General features: G+C 41.8%; 1 protein-coding gene across 1 annotated transcript in view; it reads right to left on the bottom strand.

The window, feature by feature from the left end:
- Nucleotides 1-27,422, bottom strand: part of LOC122542304 (ankyrin repeat and fibronectin type-III domain-containing protein 1-like) — a 134,135-nt gene that overhangs the window by 71,975 nt on the left and 34,738 nt on the right. The window contains exon 2 of the mRNA XM_043679914.1: nucleotides 1,812-1,963. The gene's annotated coding sequence lies outside the window, so the exon portion shown is untranslated. The remainder of the gene's footprint in view (nucleotides 1-1,811; nucleotides 1,964-27,422) is intronic.

The raw sequence follows: 27,422 nt of genomic DNA on the forward strand, positions 1-27,422 counted from the left end.
AACACAAAAGAAAAATATTAACTTACTAGTCACCACAGTATTTAAATAGGAGAAAGTGAGGTCTGCAGATGCTGGAGATCAGAGCTGAAAATGTGTTGCTGGAAAAGCGCAGCAGGTCAGGCAGCATCCAGGGAACAGGAGAATCGACGTTTCGGGCATAAGCCCTTATGCCCGAAACGTTGATTCTCCTGTTCCCTGGATGCTGCCTGACCTGCTGCGCTTTTCCAGCAACACATTTTCAGCACAGTATTTAAATAGGCATGAGACAAGAAGCACAAATTAACAATAAAAGCTTTTTTCAAAATTTCTTCTCAAAACAGCCAACATGCGAAATGCACCTTCCATAGACAAATAAGATCACGGCAAATGCATTTCCATTGTATATAGACAGAGGTGGAACATTGTAACCGGGGCAGCTCTTCACAGATTCTGTCCCTTTCAGGTTTGGGATTAATTGCTTTGATTGGTCACTCTGTGATGAAGGATTGGTGCTAAGGTTGGAAATTTTCCCAACTCTGCATATCCAATTTGGGTGTGAAAGTTTGGCCCACCCCAGTAACTTGAGCAGAATTAACATGAGACGTCAAAAATTTGAAGCCTCTGCTTTGGAAAGAAAGGAAACCATGGCCAGCAGATTGAAGCAACCTAAAACCCTCAGTAAAGGAGACAAATCAAGAAGAAATGTACAGCATTATTATGGTCTAAAAATTAAAAATAAAAATAAATGACTGTGTCCGAAATGACTGAATAATTTAAACTTTTAGATTAGATTAGATTTTTTAGATTAGATTAGATTACATTACAGTGTAGAAACAGGCCCTTCGGCCCAACAAGTCCACACCGACCCGCCGAAGCGAAACCCACCCATACCCCTACATTTACCCCTTACATAACACTACGGGCAATTTAGCTTGGCCAATTCACCTAACCCTGCACATCTTTTGGACTGTGGGAGGAAACCGGAGCACCCGGAGGAAACCCACGCAGACACGGGGAGAATGTGCAAACTCCACACAGTCAGTCGCCTGAGGCGGGAATTGAACCCGGGTCTCAGGCGCTGTGAGGCAGCAGTGCTAACCACTGTGCCACCGTGCCGCCCACAGCATTGACTTTTAATTAAATTTCTGAATTTTGATTTATATACATGATTTGTGTTTCTTTTTGTTTTGAAGGTCATGGCCTCACATATGCCATAAAAAAATAAGTTACTATAATAGGACTGCAGCAGAGTGTGAATCAGTCATGTATTAAGTAGCAGCTGCACTCAAGAAACATATAAGATTCTGAGGGGGCTTGACAGGGTAGATATTGAGAAGATACTTCAACTACTGAGGGAATTTTGCACCAACTGACATAGGTACATAACAAAGGGATATTCACTTAAAACTGAGATACCAAGGAATTTTTTCTCTCAGACGGTAGTGAATGTCTGGAACTCTCTACTGCAGAGAGTTGTGGATGCTAGATCACTGAAAGTATTTAAAGAGGTGGTAGATAGACTATTGAAATATTGTAGAGTCTAGGGCAATGATGAACTAGCACAAAAAAGGAGTTGAGATCTGGGGCAGATCAGCCATATCTTACAGAATGGCAGATAGGCTGAAGCGGCCTACCCTAGCTCCTGGAGTTACTTATGATCAATATTCCACTTGGTGAGAAAGAAATAAATAGAAAAACACATGAAAAATTGGAATATTTCATGTGATGGATTTACATGTTTTGAAAAGGGAATAATGCACATTGATAAATTATTCAAAATTCATTTTGGGTGGAGGGGGATATTTTTCTAGAAGACAAGAGAAATAACTCACTTTAGTCTGGCTGAATTCCCATTGAGACCAAGTTAAACCAGAAGATGAAGAGCAGACACGAATGGAATCTCCCAAAGCGCAAAATCCCTGCTTAGGTAGCAATTCCTGAGCTTCTAAGCAAATACTGGAATGTCATGTTCCAACACTTTATCCTGAAACAAAAAGGTAACAAACAGATTAGCGGCGATATCCAGTACTTGCAGCGATTGTGATAATTGTGCTGACCTCATTGCCAGAAATGCTAACACAGGAGACAGTTCAATTTAACATTAATGGAGATGTTGTTTGGCAATAGTTTGGAAAGGGCTGGGTGGTGGGGTAGGTTGGTGCACGGGGGAATTTGTTATGTTTCTTTAATTTCGTCTATGCAGGCCTCTAAGGTTCATGCACGGCAGCTAGAAGTCAATGCTGTGAGACATGGCCCCCGTGTAACAAATTGGATCAATTTTGGTTAGAATTATACCTGGTACAAAGGACGATCTTTGTGATTTTTGGGGCCCAATTATCTTAGCCACAGGGCTTCCTTGTAGATATTCCTCAGGGTTACTATTACTATCACTGAATTCTTCATTATCCACCATCGTCACTATCCTAGGTTTATGTGACCTCCATTGCTTCAGTGTCATTGGGTCAAAAGTCCAGGAACTTTCTCCCTAACAGGGGTCTATACCACACGGACATGTTTTTATTCACTTGTGGGACATGGACATTTCTGGCTAGCCAGCATTTACTGACTATCCCAAGTTGTCTTTGAACTGACTGGCTTGCTAGGCCATTTCAGAGGACAGTTGAGAGTCAACCACATTGTTGTGGATCTGGAGTCACGTGTTAGCCAAGTCAGGTAAGGATGGCAGATTTCCTTCCTTGAAAGACATCAATGAACCATAAGACCATAAGACATAGGAGTGGAAGTTATGCCATTCGGCCCATCGAGTCCACTCCGCCATTCAATCATGGCTGATGGGCATTTCAATTCCACTTACCAGCATTCTCCCTGTAGTCCTTAATTCCTTGTGATATCAAGAATTTATCAATCTCAGCCTTGAAGCCATTTAGCGTCCCGGCCTCCACTGTACTCCACTGCAATGAATTCCACAGGCCCACCACTCTCTAACTGAAGAAATGTCTCCGCATTTCTGTTCTGAATTTACCCCCTCTAATTCTAAGGCTGTGCCCACGGGTCCTAGTCTCCTCGCCTAATGGAAACAATTTCTTAGCATCCACCCTTTCCAAGCCATGTATTATCTTATAAGTTTCTATTAGATCTCTCCTTAACCTTCTAAACTCCAATTAATACAATCCCAGGATCCTCAGCCTTTCCTCGTATGTTAGACCTGCCATTCCAGGGATCATCCGTGTGAATCTCCGCTGGACACGCTCCAGGGCCAGTATGTCCCTCCTGAGGTGTGGGGCCCAAAACTGGACACAGTACTCCAAATGGGGCCTAACCAGAGCTTTATACAGGCTCAGTAGCACATTGCTGCTTTTATATTCCAACCCTCTTGAGATAAATACAACATTGCATTCGCTTTCTTAATCATGGATTCAACCTGCATGTTTACCTTTAGAGAATCCTCGACTAGCACTCCCAGGTCCCTTTGTACTTTGGCTTTATGAATTTTCTCACCGTTTAGAAAGTAGTCCATGCTTGTATTCTTTTTTCCAAAGTGCAAGACCTCACATTTGCTCATGTTGAATTTCATCAGCCATTTCCTGGACCACCGCCCGAAACTGACTAGATCCTTCTGCAGCCTCCCCACTTCCTCAGTACTACCTGCCTGTCCACCTAACTTCGTATCATCGGTAAACTTCGCTAGAATGCCCCCAGTCCCTTCACCCAGATCATTAATATATAACGTGAACAGCTGCGGCCCCAACACTGAACCCTGTGGACACCGCATGTCACCGGCTGCCATTCTGAAAAAGAACCTTTTATCCCAGCTCTCTGCCTTCTGTCAGACAGCCAATCCTCAATCCATACCAGTAGGTCACCTCCAACACCATGGGCCCTCACCTTGCTCAGCAGCCTCCCGTGTGGCACCTTATCAAAGGCCTTTTGAAAGTCTAGATAGACCACATCCACTGGGTTTCCCTGGTCTAACCTACTTGTTACCTCTTCAAAAAATTCCAACAGGTTTGTCAGGCATGACCTCCCTTTACTACATCCATGTTGACTTGTTCTAATCAGACTCTGCTCTTCCAAGAATTTAGAAACATTATCCTTAATGATGGATTCTAGAATTTTACCAACAACCGAGGTTAAGCTGATTGGCCTATAATTTTCCATCTTTTGCCTTGATCCTTTCTTGAACAAGGGGGTTACAACAGCCATCTTCCAATCATCCGGGACCTTTCCTGACTCCAGTGACTCTTGAAAGATCTCAACTAATGCCTCTGCTATTTCCTCAGCCACCTCTCTCAGAACTCTAGGTTGTATCCCATCGGGGCCAGGAGATTTATCAATTTTAAGACTTTTTAATTTTTCTAGCACTATCTCTTTCGTAATGGCAACCATATTCAACTCAGCCCCGTGACACCCTTTAATTTTTGGGATATTACTCATGTCTTCCACTGTGAATACTGACGCAAAGTACTTGTTAAGTTCTCCTGCTATTTCCTTATCTCCCATCACTAGGCTTCCTGCATCAGTTTGAAGTGGCCCAATGTCTACTTTTGCCTGTCGTTTGTTTCTTATGTACTGAAAGAAACTTTTACTATTGTTTCTAATATTACTGGCTAGCCTACCTTCATATTTGATCCTCTCCTTTCTTATTACACTCTTTGTTATCCTCTGTTTGCTTTTGTATCCTTCCCAATCTTCTGATTTCCCACTGTTCTTAGCCACTTTATAGGATCTCTCTTTTTCTTTAATACATTTCCTGACTTCCTTTGTCAGCCAAGGTTGTCTAATCCCTCCCCGGTTAATCTTTCTTTTCTTGGGAATTAACCTCTGTACAGTGTCCTCAATTATACCTATAAACTCCTGCCATTTTTGCTCTACTGTCTTCCCGGTTAGCCTCTGCTTCCAGTCTATTTTAGTCAGTTCCTCTCTCATGCCCTCATAATTACCTTTATTCAACTGTAACACTATTACATCCGATTTTGCCTTCTCCCTTTCAAACTCCAGCCTGAACTCTACCATATTATGGTCGCTACTTCCTAAGGGTTCCCTTATTTTAAGATCTTTTATAGAGTCTGGTTCATTGCAAAGCATTAGGTCCAGAATAGCCTGCTCTCTTGTGGGCTCCATGACAAGCTGTTCCAAAAATCCATCCTGTAAGCATTCCATGAATTCCCTTTCTTTAGATCCACTAGCAACATTATTTACCCAGTCCACCTGCATATTGAAGTCTCCCATGATCAATGTAACCTTGCCTTTCTGACATTCCTTCTCTATTTCCCGGTACATGTTGCGTCCCTGGTCCTGACCACTATTAGGAGGTCTTTACACAACTCCAATTATGTTTTTTTTGCCTTTGTGGTTCTTCAATTCCACCCACACAGACTCCACATCATCCGACGCTATGTCATTCAATACCATAGATTTAATTTTGTTCTTAACTAACAAGGCAACCCCACCCCCTCTGCCCACTTCTCTGTCTTTTCGATAAGTTGAAAGACCATGGAGGTTTAACTGCCAGTCCTGACCCCCCTGTAACCAAGTCTCTGTGATGCCTACTACATCATAATCATTCACTATTATCTGTGCCATTAGTTCATCGGCTTTGTTATGTATGCTACGAGCATTCAGGTAAAGTGCCTTAATGATAACTTTCTTATCATTAGAGATACTTGAAGTCATAAGATGTCCTAAGTTATCCTTCCTTTTTGTTGCATTCCTAATCTGCCTCAAGGTTAAATCCACCTGCATACATGTTATCCTCCTGCTTATCTTTCCATTTAACTCCATACTCCCTGTCGCTTTCATTTTCCCTTCCTCCCAACTCAGAAGTTTAAAGTTCTACTGACCACCCTATTTATCCTCTTCGCTAGAACATTGGTACCAGATTGGTTCAGGTGGAGACCGTCCCAACGGTACAGATCCCCCCGGTTCCAAAACTGATGCCAATGCCCCATGAAGTGGAATCCCTCTTTCCCACACCAATCCCTTAGCCATGTGTTTACTTCCCTAATTTTCTTGGATGGTTTTGGATGGTTTTCTCCGACAATCAGCAATGAGTTCATGTTCATCAGTAGATTCTTGATTCCAGATTTTTAAAAATGAGTTCCAATTCCACCAACTGCCATGGCAGGATTAAAACCCAGGTCTCTAGAACATTTAGTTAGTTTCTGGATTAATAATCTATTGATAATACCACTAGGCCATCACCTCTCCTTGCAGAGGTTCAAGAAGGCAGCTCACTATCACTTTCTCAAAGGCAAATTAGAATGGACAATAAATACATGCTTAGCTAGCAAAGAGTGTATCCCATGAATTGCTAAAATATGGATTAAGACAGACTGGGCAAGAACAGCAGATTTCTTTCCCTAAAGATATTACTGTATCTGATGAGTTTATAATGATGGTTTCCTGATCTAACTAGCTTTCAACTTCAGATTTTAAAATAAAATCTATTGCTTGAATGTAAATTTCACTAGCTGCTGTAGGCTTTGAAAAATGTCCCTAAAACATAGGCTTGAGCCTCTGGATTACTAGGTCTAGTGATATTACTACTGTACCATTAGGTCCTCATCTTTCAAAGCTCAGAGCTCAATTTTCTTTGGAAGATGCTGGTATTTACGCTGATTTCTTACTCAAATTCATCTCTTTCAATTCATCCACCTTTTCAGTCATTCTGCGGGTGCGTTGAGGACAAAACAAATACAATGCTGCCTTTATTTCAGCATCTATTTAATTAGACCAGATTGCAGAGCTTCAGAGCCAGATGTCAGCATAATCAAGTCACCATGGTTAACCATAATTTTAGCAACATTATTATTCTACTTCCTGTTGCCACATAGTGCCAGATCACTTCCAGGAGACTCCTGTATCAATGAGCACAGTAAAACAAACAAAAACATATTTTTCCTATTCAAAACCAACACATGGAAGTGTAGTGCACATGGTGTTTGTACATAAATAGTCGAGAGTGGGTGCTGGAAAAGCACAGCAGGTCAGGCAGCATCTGAGGAGCAGGAAAATCGCGTTTCGGGCATAAGTCCTTCATCAGGAATTCCTGCTGTGCTTTTCCAGCACCCCACTCTCGACAAAGATAACAATTACCCTTTTAACCTACTTGTAATTATCAATCTACAATATTGAGAAAATGCAGTTTCTGAGCAGGAGATTTTGTTTGTAAAAATTTGCATTTCTCTTGAGAAAGACTTAAATTTATGTAGCAGACTTCATCTCCACTGGATGGCACAATACATTTTGCAAGAAAGAAAGTATTTAATTTTTGGACTTTGACACTGTTGTAATGTAAGGCAACATAGTAACCAACTTACTCATAGAAATATCCCATAACCAGCAACTATATAAAATATCTGAGAATCTGGTTTATAATATTGTTGGGAATCAAAATAATTGCTGTGCACAACGCTACCTAGAACCAAGGTAGAATTCCCAGGTCTCTACCAGGTAGTCCCACTGAAGCTTTTGTACCCACCTTCAAAGTCTGCAATTTAATGTTTCTTCTGAGAAATGGCACCTCTGACAATAGGTACTCCCATAGGACTGCACTGTAATGTCAGTCTAATTGTACAGTCAGAGCCTGGAATGAAGTCTAACCTCACTGACTCAGAGATGAGAAAACTACCACTAAATTGGCACTGTAGCTGCTGAAGGAAGTGTAGAATTATAATAATCTTTGCTATTCATTGAGTTTTATTTTGCAAAACGCTATTGAATTAATAGATTGCATAATCTTCAATTGTATAGGAACTGCTTATGAAAGCAAATCAATAATTATGATTATAGTTATTTTCCCCTTCTTTGTTATGTGTTATTTCAACAGCCCCTTACCACTGGCAGAACGTGTACCATTTAGTCCTTGTCAACAATGTGTCCTTCTACCAGACTCATCTCTGAATTACACACTGCAGAATTCATATAAGATTAGATTCCATACAGCATGGAAACAGGCCCTTTGGCCCATCAAGTCCACACCGACCCTCTGAAGAGTAACCCGCCCCGTTCTGACTCATGCACCTAACAACTATGGGCAATTTAACATGGCCAATTCACCTTACCTGCACATCTTTGGAATATGGGAGGAAACCGGAGCACCGAGAAGAAACCCATGCAGACACAGGGAGAATGTGGGAGGAAAGTTTGCTGAAGGAAATTTAGAATTATAATAATCTTTGCTATTCATTGAGTTTTATTTTGCAAAACACTATTGAATTAATAGATTGCCTAATCTTCAATTGTAAAGGAACTGCTTAGGAAAGCAAATCAAAAATTCTGATTCTAGTTATTTTCCCCTTCTTTGTTATGTGCTATTGCAACAGCCCCTTATGACTGGCAGAATGTGTACCATTTAGTCCTTGTCAACAATGTGTCCTTTTACCAGACTCATCTCTGAATTACACACCGCAGAATTCAAATAAGATTAGATTCCATACAGCGTGGAAACAGGCCCTTTGGCCCATCAAGTCCACACCGACCCTCTGAAGAGTAACCCATCCCGTTCTGACGCATGCACCTAACAACTATGGGCAATTTAGCATGGCCAATTCACCTGACCTGCGCATCTTTGGAATGTGGGAGGAAACCAGAGCACCCAGAAGAAACCCACACAGACAGAGGAAGAATGTGCAAACTCCACACAGACAGTCAACCAAGGCTGTAATTGAATCTGGGACCCTGGCGCTGTGAGGCAGCAGGGCTAACCGTGCCATCATGAGTCAACAATGAAACACACATATACTTTACTAGCTAACAGTGAGTTGTTCCTGTGTAATCTCACCCTGATTTTAACTCTCACAACAAAAATTTGTATTTATAATATAAGGAGATATTAATGTAATGAAATGGTTTAGCTGTTTGTTATCAAGAACATATGGCAGATGACCAAATGCTTGGTTGAAGGCATAGGTTTCATGCACAGTCTCCAATAGTGGGGCGATTAAAACAGAAATGCTTATGAATAGAATGGAGCAATGTAGAGTTCTCAGAGGTTTGCAGGAATAGAAAAGATTGTGTAGTGATTGTAATGAGGTCAGTAAGCTGGACCTCATAGAATATGTGTTCTCTGATTGGGGCTGTTAATCTGGTCCAATCTGGGAGTCTTGTCTGACATAAAAAATGTTAAGTGTCAGTGATTCTGACATTCTTGCGTAGTATAGTCAAGGATTGTTCATGTGCTAATAAAAGGTGACTTGGTGATGGGATACTGGTCTCTGTAGAGTTATTTCAGATGACACAAATAGGAAGGGTTAAGCTCATGGAGATATCAGGTTGTATTTTTGCTCGCTGAGCCGGTAGATTTGTTCTCAGACGTTTCGTCACCATGCTCGGTAACATCATCAGTGAACCTCTGGTGAAGCGTTGGTGTTCTGTTCTGCTTGCTATTTATCTGTCTCAGCTTGTTGTGGTAGGTAATATCATTTCTGGTTCTGTTTCTGAGAGGTTGGTAAATGGGGTTCATATCTATATGTTTGTTAATGGAGTTTGGTTTGAATGCTACCATACATCAAAGACATCTCGGAGATGACAATCAGACTACTCCAGCTCCATGGTAGCCCACAAATCTACCATCACACTGAAACAGCTCCTCATGATTTTAAAGGACCCCTTACCAACAACCAGCAGTACAAACGTCACATACAAAATACCCCGCAAGGACTGCAACAAACATTACACTGGACAAACGGGCAGGAAGCTAGCCACTAGGATACATGAGTACCAACTAGCCACCAAAAGACATGACCAACTATCACTGGTATCCATATACACAGACAAAGAGGGACACCAGTTTGACTGGGATAATACATCCATCCACGGACAGGCTAAACAAAGACACCATGGGTGGCACGGTGGCACAGTGGTTAGCAATGCTGCCTCACAGTGCTAGAGACCTGGGTTCAATTCCCGCCTCAGGCAACTGTCTGTGTGGAGTTTGCACATTCTCCCCGTGTCTGTGTGGGCTTCCTCCAGGTGCTCTGGTTTCCTCCCAAAGTCCAAAAATGTGCAGGTTAGGTGAATTGGCCATGCCATGTTGCCTGTAGTGTTAGGTGAAGGGGTAAATGTAGGGGAATGGGTCTGGGTGGGTTGCTCTTCGGCGGGTCAGTGTGGACTTGTTGGGCTGAAGGGCCTGTTTCCACACTGTAAGTAATCTAATCATACACAGGAATTCCAAGAGGTCTCGCATTCAAACCAGAACTCCATTAACAAACATATAGATTTGAAGCCCATTTACCATCCTCTCAGAAACACAACAGAAATGATATCACCTCCGACAACAAAGTGAGACAAATAACAAGCGGGGCAGACCACCAACACTTCACTGGAGGCTCACTGGTGATGTTACCGAGCATGGTGACGACACGTGTGAGAACAAATCTACCAGCTCAGCAAGCAAATTTACAATCTGATCCACAATCTGAGCTATAAATCTTCTCCAAAATTTCATGGAGAGCTTTCAGGAGCAAGAACTAAAACTTTAAAATAGAGGTAAGCAATTGAGGTAAGTATAGGTCAATGAATACAGGAAAGATGTAATGAATGGGACTTGGTGTCAATTTGTATATGCAGAATAAAACTTTGCCTAAATTCAAATTTACAAAGGATGGAAATAGTACATCAAGCAAAATATTGGAATATTTAAATTTGGAGATAAGAAGGTTAATTAACTACTAAGAATGTGGATGAAGGTGAACACAGAGAGCTGGACTTTATGGAGATACTGAGCTTTCACGTGCAGAGATGGGGAAGGGGTGGGGGTTCAGGGTACACGCCTATGTAGAACTCCAGGGCAAGTGTGGGGAGGGAGAGAGAGAGAGAGAGAGAGAGCAGGCAGTCATCTGGAGATGGTGCTGGGCTCCCATTGATGTCCAGGACTTTTTCGGCAGCATTTCAGTTAGCCGAGTTCATTTTTAATCATTGTAAACAAAAGATGTGATCAGTGTTGGAAACACATCTTTGATATAATGTTTCTATTGGGACCTTGAGATCTCCTTCGGATAATCTGAAATTCGGATAATTGATATTTGGTTAATTGAGGTTCCTCTGTATTTAGGTACTTGTGACAATAAATTAATCAAGACATGCCACACTCACTCTAAATGCCCTTCTCACCTCAAAATGTACAAGAAGATCCATAACATTCCAGTGACATTAAGCTTTTAAAATGCTGACTATAATTTAGTACGAAACTAGTGCAATAACTGCTATAAATATATTGATAATATTTCCTAGACCCACTCCTTCACCCACATTTCTCCCACCACTGTATACTTGGTGTTTTCATAAAGTCCTTGAAAAACCACATCGATGTCAAATTTGCTGATAACAAAGTTAAAAATCACACAATGCCAGGTTATAGTGCAACAGGTTTATTTGGAAGCACGAGCTTTAGGAGCACTGCTCCTTCATCAGGTGGCTGCTCCTTCATCATAATCACCTGATGAAGGAGCAGCGCTCCAAAAGCTAGTGCTTCCAAATAAGCCTGTTGGACTATAACCTGGTGTTGTGTGATTTTTAACTTTGTACACCCCAGTCCAACATCACCACCTCCAAATCATGGCTGATAACAAAGATAACTAGAAAATTAGTTTGTGAAGTGGATATAAGTAGGTGATAAAGAGATATAGATAGTTTACGTGAGTTGGCAAAGATGTGGGAAATGTAGCAATCATGTGGGACAATGTGAAATTGTCCACTTTGGCAGGAAGAATAAAGCACATTATTTAAATAGTGGGAGATTGTAGAGCTCTGAAATGCAGAGGGACCTGGTGACCGCTTGCATGAACTGCAAAAAATTAGTATGATCTAAGTACAGCAAGTGATTAGGAAAATTCAGAGTGTTATAATTGATCACAAAGGGAATTTAATACAAAAATATAGACATTTGCTTCAGTTCTACAGGGCACTGTTGGAGTACTGTGCACAGTGTTTGTCATCTTATTTAAGGAAGGACGTCAATGCATTTAAGGCAGTTCAGCAAAGATTCACCACCTGGCAATGGTGGGGGTCTCTCATGAAGAAAGTTTTTTTAAATAAATATTTTTATTAGAAACCTTTTTTAAAATCTATTACAAAACATCTATATACAAAAAATAGTAATATCAAAAACAGAAAGATAAAGGCAGTACAACAATGTCATATCGCGATACTATTCATAATGAACTACCTACTATTCTACAGAACAAATGGATCTACTTAAACTAAACTACAAATTAAATATAAAATTAAACTAAATTCAAATTAACTTAAATTAAATTATATCTCACTACGTTATTCTATTTCACTCATCACACCTCCACTGAGGCTCCTATCCCTGGGAGCAACAGTCATTGTACCTGTATTCGTTTTCCCCCAGCCTCCCCCTCCCTGGGCCCTACCGGCATCCAGACTGATTCCCACGGCTATACCATGGCCCTAATTAATATTGCTGATAAGTCTGCATCAATATAATTTAGAAAGGGTCTTGTAAAACTGCTCCGTTTTGTGGTGCACCATATCTGTAAGGTAGTCTTGGGGGAGATGCTCCATCAGCAGCCTATGCCACCCCATGAGACATGGTGGTTTTTCCAACGTCCAATTCATTAAAATGCCCTTCCTCGCACAGTGGGTAAGAATGTTACACAATCTCTTCCCGTGTTCCCCTAGAGAGGGCAAATTTGGCAACCCCAGAAGAAGAAATGTCGGATCCATGTTAATTTCAAGCCCTGGGATGTCCTTTAGCTCCCTTACTATAGCACTCCAGTATCTCGATCTTACAACATGACCAATAGCAATGTGTAAGAGTGCATATATTAATGTTACATTTGGGACACCTTGGTGACGCTCCTCTCTTGAACTTAGCAAGTCTCTCTGGAGCCATATGAGTCCTGTATAAAATCTTCAATTGCATGGCCTGCGCTCCGTTACATACTGAAATTTTCCTTACATTTTCCCATATATCTTCCCATACCTCCAATGAGGTATCCTCTCTTAGCTCTCAATTCCACATCATACAGAGTTTCTCCACATCTCCTAAGGCACGTCCTTTCTGTAAATGATACAAAGTACTAACTGAAAGAGCACCCGTACACTTGTAAAACTGTGCCAGGAGCGTGGTTTTCCTCTGTATATAATCCCTTATCTGAAAGTACCGGAAACTGTCCCTATTAGATAATCCATATTTCTGACTTAGCTGGCTAAATGACATCAAGACCTCCCCATCGAGTAAATCTCCCAGACAAGAGATTTCCTTATTCTCCCATAACTTAAAGCCAGAGTCCATTGCCCAGGTTTAAATCCTTGGGCTCCCACCAATGGGGTAAACGGCGAGGTTTTAAGCCAATTGCCTTTGTCTTACCTCAATATCCTCCAGGCTTTCACTGCATTTAAAATGATTGGACTCTTACACTGCTCAGTCACGGATTTCATCCTATCCATAAATAACAGGTTAACTAGGGGACATCTTGACTGCAAGGCTTCAACGTCAAGCCAAATCGACTCCGAAATCCCCCGTACTCAGTCACTAACATTTGTTAATGGGGTGCTTATTTAATATCTCTTCAAGTTTGGAAGATTCACCCCTCCATCACCCTGCGAAAGCTGCAATTTGGTAAATTTAGGGGGTGCCTGTGACACCAAATAAAATAACCTAGCCAACCACTGAGGCTCCGTAACACTCATCTAGGTAGCAACAACAGGAGCATTCTCATGGTCTACAACGGGCAAGGAAGAACATTCATTTTAATCAGGGCTATTTGGCCTAACCATGATAATGGTAATCCCTCCCACCACTGCAAATCCTGTTTTATCCTCTCCAGTGGTTATACATAGTTAGCTTTATACAGCTGGTGGAAGGCAGGCATAAAAATTCCCGAATACAAAAATACCTTTTGACAACCATCTAAATGGGAACTGCATTCCATCCTTCAGATCAGGCACCTCCACTAATCCCCCCACCGGCACGGCCTCCGATTTTTAAAATTGATCCTGTATCCCGAAAGACTGCCAAATAAATTCATTATTTGAATCAATCGAGGAACGGACTCCTCCGGCTTGGCTAAGAACAAAAGGACATCATCAGCATATAGAATGATCTTACGCTCCACCATTCCCACCCCTGGTGCCACTATTTCAGGATCCCTCCTGATAGCCTCAGCTAATGGCTAAATTGCCAAGGTAAATAACAGCGGTGAAAGATGACACCCCTGTTGACTACTTCTCCCAATATTAAAGTTATCTGACTTAGTGCCGTTTGTGATGACTGCCACCTTAGAATCATTATACAATACCACCACCCATGTGGCAAAAGCTCCCCCCAGACCAAAGCACTCTAGGACCCCAAACAGGTACCGCCATTCTATTCAGTCAAACACCTTTTCTGCATAGAGGGAGACCACTAAATCCGGGATCAATCTTTGCTGGCATACCTGCACTATGTTCAGTCCCCTCCTGATATTGTTGGAGGAGCTACGGCCCTTAACAAAACCTGTCTGATCTTCTTTTATAATATGGGGCAACACCTTTTCCAACCTCAGGGCCAGTATCTTGGATAGAATTTTAAAATCTACATTCAACAGTGAAATTGGTCTGTATGAAGTACATTCTTCGGGCTTTTTCCCTTCTTTAGAATGAGGGAGATATTAGCCTCCCTAAGAGAAGGCGGCAGGCAATCCTGTGCATATGAATAGATATACATCCCCAGAAGTGACTCCACCAACACATTTAAGAGTTCCTTATGGAACTCACTTGGGAATCCATCTGGCCCCAGTGCTTTGCCACCATGGAGATGTTTTATTGCTTACTGCACATCCAGTACCATCATAGGCGCATACAACAGGGAAACCTGTTCCACGTTTATACTGCAGAGGTCCAGGTTCTCAAAAAAAGGACTGCATTCTTGCTGCCCCATGTTTGGCTCCCTCCGACCAATATGACTCTGCAAAGTATTCCCTAAATCTAACATTGATCTTCTTCAACTCACGGGTAACCTTCTCTCTAGCATACATAATAGATTGGGAAGCTTTTTTCTTCCTAGCCAGATTTGCCAGATATCTACCTGGCTTACCTCCAAATTCAAACAGCTGTTGTTTAGCAAGGGAGGCCTCTTTTTTGCCACCTGTGTGTGCAATGAATCGAGAGTAGCCCGGAGGGCCGTGACCCGCTGCAGCTTGAGCAAAGAGGGTCTATTATAATATGCTTCCTCAGCTATCTACAGTCAGGTCTTCAGCATCCGTGTTGCTCCTCCCTCTGCCTCCTTTTAGTTGTTGAACATGAAATGATCAGGCCTCGTAAATATGCCTTAGAGGCCTCCCAAAGTATTGCCGGATTACTGGCCGTACCCGAGTTGATATCCCAGAAGGCCCTGAACTCTCTTCTGATGTACTCAACAAATATGCTATCCCTTAACAGGAATGGGTCCATGTGTCAGTGCCATGCATCCATTTCACCACCCTTGATTTTAACATCTAAATACACTGGCACAGGGTCTGAGACAGCTATATTCCCAATTTTGCATGCCAATGTTCTGTCCAAACGATCCAATGGCATAAAAATCATGTCAATTTGCATATGGCACTTGTGTGGGTTGGAATAGAAAGTAAAGTCTCTTCCATTAGGGTGGAGATGCCTCCACACATCCACTAATCCCAATCCCTCACACAAGTCTACCAACTGCTTAGTTTGCGCAGGCATAACTGCTGGGCCCCTTGGCATCCTGTCAACCTCAGGATCTATCAGGTGATTAAAATCCCCTCCTATGATGCTGCGGCGCACCCCAAGACTCATTAATTTAGTGACTACATCTATTAGAAATTTAAGAGGGTGCGCTGGGGGACAATACACATTCAAGACGCCATACTCTTCTCCATCTATTAGAGATGTAAGAATGACGAACTGTTCATGTTCGTCCTTAATTTGCTCTGTTACCTGGAAAGGGAGGTTCCTTCTTACCAGCATAGCCACTCTTCTACTCCTAGAGCTGAAGGAAGAGAAGAATACCCTGTCATAACCCCCCGCTGCAGTTTCAGATGTTCCTTATTAGTTAAATACGTCTCTTGCAGCAGGGCGATGTCCACCCTTTCCTTCCTAAGGCTTGACAGCACCTTTTTTCTTTTAAGGGGGAATGGCTCCCTTTTACATTCCAGGTGCACCACCTGAACAAATCATTAGCCATGGTCGTCCAGGGCAGCCTGTGGTTTCCTAAGAGAAGGAAGCTTATCTGAGGTGGTGCGAGTGACAAAGACAGTAATTCTATAAAGTCTAAAGACTACTCCTATAAAAACTGCTACAACTAAAAAAACTAATCATTACAGTTAACTTAAGCAAACACCCAAATCACCCCAATTCACTAGCGAACTCCCCCCTTGCCCATAGATGGCACTCCTCCTAATCCATGCAACCATCTCAACTCCCTCTAGCTGAGGCCGTGCCCTAGCCCCAGGCAAATCACAAATGAAGAAAACCTGTGTTTACAATGGATGCCCACTGCCCACCCCTCTCCAAAAATCTTAACCACAGGTATAGCCACCCTCAATCCAAAAGCAAAAGGACAGCAGTTAAAAAAAAAAGCCCCAGGTAATACCCAACCGACCGATATACGAAATAATTCTGGTTTTACATCAAGGCAGTATGTATAAAGCCGATAACCACAAAAAAAGGGGAGAGAGGAGAAAAAAGGGGCAATAAAGAAATACTATACCATTGTCCGTAACAATGCCCCTCACCCCCACCCCGATTCGAGTCCTTTAATTCAGGAATACACAAAGTCCTTCGCCTTTTCTGCAGGATCAAAATTATATACCGTCCCTCCACGAGTGAAACACAAGATGGCCGGGTACCTCAAGGAATACTGAATGTTCAGGTTCATTAATTTTCTCTTAATTTCATCAAAAGCCCTTCTCTTCTTAATTAGAGCTCCTGAGAAGTCCTGAAAAAACATTATTCTTGAGCCTTTGTACATTAAAGCCTGTGAATCTCTTCCCAGTCTTCTTGCTGCTTTAATCACTAACTGTTTTTCTTTATAATGCAGGAGTTGCACTAGGACCACGCAGGGGCACGGGTCCGACCCGGACCTGTGCATTGCGATCCAGTGGGCTCCCTCCACACTCAATAGGCCTGACTCCAACTCCAGCCCCAGGAACTTCGGGAGCCACTCCCGCCCCAGGAGTTTGAGCAATGGCTGCAGAAATCCCCAATGAAGTACAGGACTGCCCTGCCTGCTGAACTCCTTTAGGCCCCTTTCCTTTATTTGCTTTCATTCTGGTCTTAAAGCTGTCGCACCACAATTTTAGCAGGTCCAGATGTTCAACAAGTTTATATCAGCAGTTTTTTCCTGCTAGGGGTTTGATGAGGGGGGTCAAGGTCCACCTTGCCAGGGGGTATAGCATAGAGCCCAGAACAGCAGACTACTCAATCTGCCACCATCGTGGATCTCCCCCGAAGAAGTTTTTTAATACACTAGCTTGTATCCACTGAAGTTTAGAAGAGGAGGTGACTTTACTGAAACATAAGCCCTTAGCGGCGTTGACAGGGTAGATTTAGAAAGGTTATATCCTCTTATGGGAGAACAAGGAGCCACTGTTTAAGAATCAGGGGTCACTAATTTGAAACACAGACTAGATGTTTTATTTTTCTGACACAGGCTTTTTACTCTTCGGAACTCTGTTCCTGAAAAGGTGGTGTAAGCAGGGCCCTTGAATATTTTTAAGATAAAGGAGGATAAATTCTTATCCAAAAACAGAAATTGCTCGAGAAACTCAGAATCTGCAGACAGTAAAACAGTTTTGATGTTTTGAATCCATTGACCCTTCTTCAGAACTAATAGCATCAAGGAAAAAGTGGCATTCATCTTGATGACAGGCGTAGGTGCAAAGGACCGAGTGGATAGATGGAGACAGAGCCCAGAGAGACAGGGGGTAGAATTAGGCTAAGACATTGTTGATAGCAACCAAAGAAGAAGAAAAGCTAGATAGGGACTAAGAGAGGGTGAAAATGAGTGAGCTGCGCTGAAAGCAATTTATGCCATGAAAGGGCCTGGGGTGTTGCAGTAGGTCTCTAAAATGATTGAACTCAGTCTCAAATCCTGATGATTGCAAAGTCCCCAAGCAGAAAATGAGATGCTGTTCCTCCAGCTTGTGCTGAGCTTTGCTGGCGTGCTGCAGCAGGCCCGTCTTGTGTCTTTCACAACGCATTTTTATTTCAAATTTCTGGCAACCTCAGTTGTTTGTTTTATGGATAGATTCTTGTTAAGCAAGTGGGTGAAACATAGGTGAGAACGTGAATTTGGATCTTATTGAATGGCAGAGCAGGCTTGAGCAGGTGAATAGTGTACACTTGCTCCCAATTCATATTAGTTAAATGATATGATGACAGCTTAATGTTTTCCATAGTCTTGTTCAGAACTTGTAAGAACTCTTACACTATTCCAATGAAGCTCAATAGAAGTTTGAGAAACAGAGGCTCATTTTTCAGCCTTTCAAACTTCACACGGATTTTATATTAAACTGCTATCCTCCATCTTCTCATAGGTCTTGCCTTTTTGTTTTCTTTTCCCACATTCTGTACCTTTTACTCATTTCTGTACTTGTGTGAAATCTGTTACATTCCTTAAGCATTGTCAACTGTGATGAGGCTAACAAGCTGAAACAATAACTGTTTTTCTATCCACAAATGCTAACTCACCTACTGAGCATTTCCAGTATTTTTTGTTTTTATGATATGTATATACCTGTAAATATCTGTGGAACAATTAGGGTGAATGGAAACTTCCATGCATTGCATCTGTGTCTTGAGTTCTGTGTGACATAGTGTGTGGCCTCATGCTTTGTTCAGTGTTCTGGAGCCAGTTGAAGCTGCTTGAAGTTCAGAACCAATTGAACTAAACACCCACTTAATAGTGCAATGTCCAATTGCTCAGAAATGTTAAGTGTCCTCAAAAGTGATTTGTGCAGTGGGCAGAAATACAAAGAAGTCTGAATGTTGCTCACCTATGTTATATTCTTGTTCGGTGTAAAAGACCAGTTCTAGTTTTCTCATGGCAGGAGAATTATACGACAGGAAGACGGATTTTATAAAAACTGGCTCCAGATCCCGAGCTGAAAATGTGTTGCTGGAAAAGCGCAGCAGGTCAGGCAGCATCCATTTGAATTGACGTTTCTCCTGCTCCTTGGATGCTACCTGACCTGCTGCGCTTTTTCAGCAACACATTTTCAGCTCTGATCTCCAGCATCTGCAGTCCTCACTTTCTCCTACAGATCCCGAGGCAAGATTAGCTTTTTAAAAAAATTACGCAGTGAGTTACAATCCAGAGGCACTAGCTTAATGTAATGGAAGTGGGTTCAATAATAACTTGCAAAGTGAAATTGAAAAATGTTTACAGTGTGAAATTTGGTGATTGGGGAAGGGAAGGAGATCTTATAATGCATTTGGTCTGTGTTCCTGTCTAGTGCCAGAATCTCCACATTTGTGACACACTTTGGGGCCTAATGGCCAAGGAAGGTGCTCTTAACACAACTGCATAGGTAGAGTATCAACCTGTAAATCCTCTTAACACACACCAACGGAAGGCTGTAAGAGTGGTTGAGATTCTTAGTCAACCACGCAATGAACAGGAGCTTCTATCATCAATATCCAGAGTTCCAGATTACAATATGCACAATAAGTAGCCACAGCAATTCCTGATTCCATAGACAGCTGGAGAGCCGGTTTGAATTAGAATGCTGCCACAAGCTCAGGGGTTAATTTCCTTCTGCTGGATTGGCTTTTGAATCTGACTTCTTGCTCTACCCATGGTGGACAACATGGTGCTGTGGATCAGATTTGCCTTTGGGTTGAAAACTCAAGAAGATAAATGTTGTAAGGGGAACAAAATTAACTGCCCAGCTCTTTCAAGGAGCCGGCACAGGAATGATGGACCAAATGGCCTCTTACTGAGACATTAATATTGAACCCTTCCTCTCTGCGACAGCATGCATTTTTATACTCAGGCCTAATAAAGTCCTCATTATGCGGTCAACGTACTGACAGGAAGAACCAAAGGAAGAAGGAGAAGAATTGCATTTATACTAGAAACTTTCATAACCTCACAATGTCCTGCAACAGTTTATAGCCAATTATGGTTCTCTGTATGCTCACTGTTTTAATGTAAAAAATACAGCAACCAACTTATGACTGTAAACTCCCATAAGCAGCAAAGTGATAAAGACCAGAAAATCTATTTTAGTGGTGTTGGGATAAATGTTGGGTAGGAGAGTGAATATTACAAGAAACCTCTTAATCCCTTAACTTCAGAACAGGCAGAGTCAATGCTTTATCTGACCCATGATATAAATGATGAGTCATGGGGTATGTACCATTAAAAATAAATGACAAGTGGAGCAATAAAGAACAAAGCTGATTTGAATGTTTTACATAACTTTACCTATAATCATCTCTGTCATTTGCAAATTTTCCTAGTTAAAATGTTGAACTTGCTGTCACATGGACTAACTGAGGCAGAAGAAAGAGAAACTAGATATTTACTTGACAGGGAAAGGATTAGGAAGTTGTACTGGCAAGATTAGATTACTTTACAGTGTGGAAACAGGCCCTTCGGCCCAACAAGTCCACACCGACTCGCCGAAGTGTGACCCACCCATACCCATACATTTTACCCCTTACCTAACACTACGGACAATTTAGCATGGCCAATTCACCTGACCTGCACATCTTTGGACTGTGGGAGGAAACCAGAGCACCCGGAGGAAACCCACGCAGACACGGGGAGAACGTGCAAACTCCACACAGTCAGTCGCCTGAGGCGGGAATTGAACCTGGGTCTCTGGCGCTGCGAGGCAGCAGTGCTAACCACTGTGCCACTGTGCCGCCCATAATAGGGTGACAATACAGTTAGTCTCAGTGTCTCTGGGCTAGGGAAGAGTTATTTGGCTTGAGTTTTGCACTGTACACAATTCTAGCCTCTTTATTGTAGAAAGAATATAAATAGCCTTAAAAATGTGCAAGAAAGATTTACAAGAATGCTATGAGATCTTAGTGTCTATATCTATCAAGGAAGACTGAACAGAGTAGAACTCTTTTCTCCAGAAAAACTTGAGGTTTGTCTCGATAGACCTTCAATTTATGGAAGTGTTTGTTAGGGTAGGAGATGTTTCCAATTATGAGACAGACCAAAAGAGTTCATAAATCAGTATTTCCCAAACCTATCCCCATTATGACCCCATTTCAAGGCTTGAGAATTGAACTGCCTCCATCAGTAAGACCTTGTTAGTGCATGGTGGGAATAGGGGGAGGGAAATGGGATAGGGATTGAGAGTGAGGTGCTGGATAGAGACCTGTGAGACTGGCAGTAGAGCAGACATGCAGGTGTGAAATACAGACCCGTGAGAACTGAGGAGGAGGGGCAGTGACAGAATTGAGAGCAGATGTCTGTTGGGGCAGGAACACAGCTGTTGTAACTTGGATGGAGGTTCACGATGGCTATCACTACCTCAAAGCTTGTGAACAGCAAAATATCTGACTCACTCACTGCCATGTTGGAAACCCTATCGCCACTAATAAATTCAATAGGAAATTCAAACAGAAATTTCTCAAGGGCAATAAATCTAGCCCAGCCAGCAATCACCCACCAATAATGAGGAGAATGTGGAGCTCACTAACATATGGATTTAAAGGGAAACCCAATAAATACTAGGGGGAAAAGCAATAGTAAGATATACCGATATGGCAGGACAAAATAGAATGGGAGGAGATTTAATAGGAAGTGGATCAACAAGTAACAAAGCTGGTTTGAGTATTTTACAGAACTTTACCTATTGCCACCTCTATGCTTTGCAAACTGAGCCATGACAAATTTAAATTCCCCCTGAAAGGCAAGCAGGTCACCTGCTCCTATACTGTGTTACAGCCTATTCTCTAAAGCTGATCTTTGATACAAATTAATACGTTCAGCAAAATCTAGTATTTTAGGTTAAAATAACACCGGGAGGTAGCAGCAGTCGCTGATGACGGTAATGTGCACTCAACTCCTACACAAAGCCTTTCTGTGTCTGACTCAGAGTTTCTCAGTCAGTATGACAGACCGCAATGTTATAGAAAGTGAGACACGAATGGAAACTCATCCTTAGAACGAAACAAGAATCACGAACATTAGGTTCACCATGGTGATGGACCAAGGGTTTAAATTCCACCAGTTCCAATTTTATCTACCCCATTACAAACATTGCTTTTTAACTTACTGTGTCTTCCATTCAACCTCTGACCTCCTGTTGTCTGACCCTTCAATTTATTGCTCAGTAGAAGTTTGACTGTACAGTGAGATTTCTAACAAATGTGCTAATATAATGCTGCAAATCATAGTCGTATAGTCATACAGCACGGAAACAGATACTTGATCTAACTCATCTACTCCAACAAGACTTCCCAATCTGACCTAGTCCCATATGCCAGCATTTGGCCCACATCCCTCTAAACTCTTCCTATTCAGATACCCATCCAGATACCTTTTAGATGTTGTAATTGCACCTCCACCACTTCCTCTGGCAGCTCGTTCCATGCCACCCTCTGCATGAAAGGTTACCCCTCAGGGCCTTTTTAAATCTTTCCCCTCTCACCTTAACCAAAAGTACAATGTTGGGAACACTTCAGTGTAACATCAGAAACAATGTATCACATTGCTTGTGAAATGGTGTGAGTTTGTTAGTGTAATGGTGAGTGTGCTCTTTGATACTGTATCATCACACCAGCATATTCCCTTCATCACATTATCAGAATTTTGATAATTAACTAGAGGTAAATTGTTTATATTTATAGCAGTCAATTTGCAATTAATTTAATCTGACTGTTCAGTAAGTTACAGACTCGGGAATTTTATTTGAAATACCTCAATTTCTGGGCCATTTGTAGTAGTTATAGTGGGTAAAATGGAGTTGAGTAGTTAGTTGCCAAAATCTCAACAAAAATTATTTGCTGGAACTATTCAGTCCTGTTAATCACCTGGAAGGTTGAAGACAGAGGGTGGTGGTGGAGGGTTACTTTTCAGACTGGAAGCCTGTGACCAGTGGTGTGCCATAAGGATTGGTGCTGGATCAACTGCTTTTTGTCATTTATATAAATGATTTGGATGTGAACATAGGAGGTATAGTTAGTCAGTTTACAAATGGCACCAAAATTGGAGGTATAGTGAGTGGCGAAGAAGATTACCTCAGAGTACAATGGAATCTCGATCAGATGGGCCAATGGGCTCAGGAGTGGCAGATGGAGTTTAATTTAGATAAGTGTGAGGTGCTGCATTTTGGAAAGGCAAATCTTAGCAGGACACTTAATGGTAAGGTCCTGGAGTGTTTTGCTGAACAAAGAGACCTGGGAGTGCAGTTAATAGTTCCTTGAAAACGGAATCACAGATAGATAGGAGAGTGAAGAAGGCATTTGGCATGTTTTCCTTTATTGGTTAGAGCATCAAGTTTAGGAATTGGGAGGTCACGCTGTGGCTGTACAGGACATTGGATAGGCCACTTTTGGAATATTGCATGCAATTCTGGTCTCTCTCCTATCAGAAGGATGTTGTAAAACTCAAAAGGGTTCAGAAAAGATTTACAAGGATTTTGCCATGGTTGGAGGATTTGAGCTATAGGAAGAGGTTAAATAGGCTGGGGCTATTTTCTCGGAATGTCGGAGGCTGAGGGGTGACCTTACAGAGGTTTATAAAATCATAAGGGGCATGGATAGGCTGAATAGACAAGTTATTTTCCCTGGAGTAGGGGAGTCCAGAACTAGAGGGCATAGGTTTAGGGTAAGAAGTGAAAGATTTAAAAGGGATCTAAGGGGCAACTTGTTCACACAAAGGGTGGTGCGTGCCACGAGCTGCCAGAGGACATGGTGGAGGCTGGTACAATTAAAACATTTAAAAGGCATCTGGATGGGTAAATGAATAGGAAGGGTTTAGGAGGATATGGACCAAGTGCTGGCAAATGGGACTAGATTAGGTTAGGATATCTAGTTGGTATTGACAAGTTGGATCGAAGGGTTTGTTTCCGTGCTATACATTTCTATGACTCTATGATCTGTCCTGAACCCACTTGAGCGCATTTTAATCAAGATCAATGTGTGTGATCAAATTGTTTTAAAAAGTTCTCTCTTCTCCTAAAAGCTAAAGGGGGTTTTGCCAGCTGAAGACTGCAGACCTGTAACCACTACAATAAACAACACAATGCTATCTGTAGCAATGTAGGTTACCGCAGTCTGGACTACTGAATATGGTAGTAATGTTAATTACCAGAGGATGAAAATTTAAAATAACTTGTAAAATCAGTAGAAAAAGCTGGACAAATTTTTGTTGTTTACTTTATGTTTGTAATCTGGAATGCACTGCCTGAAAGAACAGTAGAAATAGACTGAATTATAACTTCCAAAAGGGAATTGAATACATGCTCACAGGAAATGTTGGTGGGGTCAATTATACATTAACTGGAAAGTTTTTTCAAAGAGTTGGCACAGATACGATGAGCCAAATAACCTCTTGCACATTGTATGATTTGGTGCTGCTGACCATCATCCCATTAGTTTATCAGTAGTTTCTGGTCATACAGAAACTGAATATTTTTGAAAAAAAGGAGATATTCCGTAAAGCCTTATACCTTGCACTCATTAGGACAGACACAAAAATGCCAAATTTCAAAGGGAGCAACAATGTATGTTGGATGAGGAAACAGTAGTGATTGACTGGCAAGTTGATTCTGACTGGTTCAGATGTTGTCATGGAGACTGCACCAGGGAATTATTATCCTTTTCTCATTAAATATAAATTGTTGTCCATCCCTAATTTGGCATTCTTGCACTTGTCCTAATAAGCAAGAGATGAAAAGCTTTGATAGCCTGAGAAGGAACAGTCTAATTCTATGGAATGATGGGATTTGTAAGGAGTGATTGTCAGTACATGTTCTGTATAATAACTACCTTGGTTTCCAACAATAAGAAAGAATTTTATCTCCATCACATTCAATTTATGTATGATGCCAGTAACCTTATCCTGCAAACGAGGACTCACTGCTCAAAAAACCTGTCATAGCACTTTTTTTAAAATAAAGATTAGATTACTTACAGTGTGGAAACAGGCCCTTTAGTCCAACAAGTCCACACTGACCTGCTAAAGTGTGCCCACCCAGACCCATTCCCCTATGTTTACCCTTGCACCTAACACTACAGGCAATTTAGTATGGCCAATTCACCTGACCTACACATTTTTGGATTGTGGGAGGAAACTGGAGCACCAGGAGGAAACCCATACGGAGAGAATGTGCAAACTCCACACAGTCAGTTGCCTGAGGTGGGAATTGAACCCTGGTCTCTGGTGCTGTGAGGCAGCAGTGCTAACCACTGTGCCACCGTGCCGCCCAATCACCTAACAATCCATTATACTAGTCCCGATGATTTCAAACTATTCAGCAAGATGGTTAAATGGTGATGAGGACTATCACCTGGGGTAATGCGGCTATTCCAGTTCAGCAACTGTAGAAAGAACTGGCAACACAGATAATGAGGCCATAGGTTTAAAGGATAAGTGATGTCAATCATTAGCACTGGACACGTGGTGGAAGCTTGCAGCAGTCCAACCTAGCAACAGGTGTCTTCCTAACAATTGTCGGAACTTCGGTGGTGCTACATACTGTTTCTATGACGCTTGTGAAGCTGAGATGGACAATGAAGAAGCATATTAGAGAAAACTCTGTGAACATTAACATCACAAGGAGATTGCACAGGATGAGCTGAGGTGCAGCAATAGAGCCAACATCTTACAGCTTGAGTATAAAGGAAGCAGCTTAATGCTGATTGCTTTCATTTTTAAAAAGTTGTGAAGAAGAGATAAAATATTTTTTCTTCATTGCTGTTCCCTCCTACACACACCTGATTAAGCTGTACATTTTTCAAAGGCATCTGTACCTTGTCTCTTTAATGGAAACCTCATACTCTGAAATTTCAGCAACTCAGTCTACTAAATTTAAAAGATCCAGAAAAAGCTCCGCAGATGCCTGCACAGTCAGTCAATTCTTACTTTCCAGTACATTGATTACAATCATTTCCAACATTAATTTTCATTATAGACAGTTCTTCTACAATGTGATGGTTGTGCTCTTGTGCAATCCTGCGTTATAGAAAAATCATGATTTAAAAGCAGCACTTAAAGTGTTGGTGTTGTAATCATGTTATAGCCAACATACGTATTAACAGTTTGCACTGTAGAAACAGCATCCCCAATTTGTCAAGCGCATTACAGCCAATTTGCAATGATGAACCGTGCATTATAACAGAACGACCTGTACTTTTTACAGGAAATCTGTTATTTCTTCTCTGTGATTTTGTTTGAGCGATAAATATTGGCTAGGATACTGTGAATAGCTCCCCTGGCATGGTATAATATTGTGCCATGGGATCTTCCACATCCAACCGAGAGGAAAGAACAGGCTTCGTATTTAAAATAAAAAGCACCGGTCCCTCAGAATACACTGGAGCTTCAGCTTACATCTTGATATACAGGTCTTGGAATGGGACTTGAAGCCATAGCCATCTAATTCAAAGTCAAAACTACTATCAACATAATAAGTCCACTGTCACTATTAAGCAAAACAGTGACATTTAGTAATGATGTTGCTCTGAGGTAGAATATTTCAGTACGATGACCCATTGATGATTAAGAATTGCCCAGGTCAGGATTGTGTGTGACTTAAGAGATGAGGCTGTCCCAGTGTTGCTGTTGTTATCAATCTTATTGATAGACGCTTAAGGTTTCAATTCCACTTTAAAAATTCACTCTCTTCATCACTGTGCAGTTGCAGCAGGGTATATCTTCCAGAAAACACAGTTCAACAAATCACGAAAGCTCCTTCAACTACACCTTCCAAACCCATGACCTCTATCAGCTAGAAGGATAGGGTCAACAGATGCAAGGAACATTACTGTTCTTCCTCTATTGCTGGGTAAAGAGCTTGGAACTCTATTTCTGACTGCACCATCGGCGTACTTGCAGCAATTCAAGAAGGCAGCTCCACCGGGCCAGTGAAGCCTGTGTCTTGTGGAAATAATTGAAAAAAGGAAAGGTGCTACAAGAAATAAATTGGGTGAATCATTGTGGTATATCCTGTAAATTTATTTACGGCAGCCACAGTGATGGACAAGATCATTGAAAGGAGGCATCAATCAAGCAAATTACTGTATCTTGCATGGCATCAAGAAGTTGATGGCAAAGGTTCATCTTGGAGTGCCGTCACTAGCGGTGTTCCGCAAGGATCTGTTTTGGGACCATTGCTGTTTGTCATTTTTATAAATGACCTGGAGGAGGGGTTAGAAGGTTGGGTGAGCAAGTTTGCGGATGATACGAAAGTCGGAGGAGTTGTAGACAGTGAGGAAGGATGTGGCAGGTTACAGCGGGATATAGATAAGCTGCAGAACTGGGCAGAAAGGTGGCAAATGGAGTCCAATGTAGCTAAGTGTGAGCTGATTCACTTTGGTAAGAGTAA

The sequence above is a fragment of the Chiloscyllium plagiosum genome, chromosome 39 (assembly GCF_004010195.1).
Source record: "Chiloscyllium plagiosum isolate BGI_BamShark_2017 chromosome 39, ASM401019v2, whole genome shotgun sequence".
In the NCBI taxonomy this organism is placed as follows: Eukaryota; Metazoa; Chordata; class Chondrichthyes; order Orectolobiformes; family Hemiscylliidae; genus Chiloscyllium; species Chiloscyllium plagiosum.